Source organism: Populus euphratica, unplaced genomic scaffold (assembly GCF_000495115.2).
Source record: "Populus euphratica unplaced genomic scaffold, PopEup_1.0 scaffold750.1, whole genome shotgun sequence".
In the NCBI taxonomy this organism is placed as follows: domain Eukaryota; kingdom Viridiplantae; phylum Streptophyta; class Magnoliopsida; order Malpighiales; family Salicaceae; genus Populus; species Populus euphratica.
This window is the reverse complement of record NW_011500617.1, coordinates 31844-33171: the sequence shown is the minus strand read 5'-3', so window position 1 is coordinate 33171 and position 1328 is coordinate 31844.

Sequence of the window (1328 nt, the reverse complement as noted above, 5' to 3'; positions counted from 1 at the left end):
AAATTAAAGGTATCTTATATTATTTGATATATTATTATAAAACATGCTTTGGTTAAGGAGTTATTGATACTTCAAGTGCAAAATGATGATATAAAACCATGATAAAAATGCACTTTTAAGTACTAATCAATCCTCTATATTAATTACATTCTAGTTTTCAGTTTCTAAAACATATTTACAATCAATCATTATTGATTAATCATCTAATTTAATTTCTAACCAATGATTCTTATGTATACCCATTATGTTTTAAAATATGTTAGGCCAAATATAAGTTATATCCTAAATAAAATATAATTAAATAAATTAAATAATTTAATTTATTATCAGTTCATTAATTAACTAATTTATGTTTGAAGAACAAGTGCACCGTTAACTAATATATTATGATCTTCTAAATATTAGAAAAAATCATAAATTGTTTAACTTAACTTTTAAGTGACAAGTTTTTGAATGTAATTATTATCTCTTTATAAAAAAAATTTAATTTAGACATTATAACATTGAGTTTATATGCTATATAAAACATGTTTGTTTTCAACACTATAATCATCGATTTTTTGAATGAGGTTTGAAACTCTCTTTAAATCTCGTTCCATCTTGCGTAAAAAGCTCATAATTAATACCATTTTTTTAAATTCACCTAGGGTGATTGACATGACCAAAAGATTGATATCTTTTTTCAAGTGTAAGGGTGTCAAAATAATAAATAATCCGGTAAGACCGGGGTCGAACCACAGGAAAATTAACTGTATAAATTATAAAAAATAATAATATAGCAACAACAACAACAGTAATAATGATGAGGAAAAAGAAGAAGAATAAGAAGTTGATGAGAACTTTGAGATGAAAAATCAATATAAGGATCAAACAATGATAAAAATAAATGTCAAGGTTAGAGGATCCATTAATGGTATTTCAAACAAATATAGTATAAACTCTTTTTATTACTCAATTGAAAACTACACATAAAGAAGGTTCCAATCGGATTATAAATGGTTAACATGATTACATTAATTATCTTATTTAAATAATACTAATATTTGTAAATGTTGTCAGACATTCATGATTATAACTTATGTTAACAACAAATCAAGTTCCTTTCATAACACAACTGTCGGTTATACCATACAGTTTGGGCATGAAAGTGCCAAATATTTATTGTTCTAAGTGTTATATAACATAAATCTAGATTAACCATTTACCAAGCAAAGTATTAAAAGTGAACAAGATAATAAATATAAAACATGTTAGTATCAAACATTAAGGTCTATATTGAGTTTATACTATACTTATTCTTACACCATTAGTATAGCATTTTCACCTTG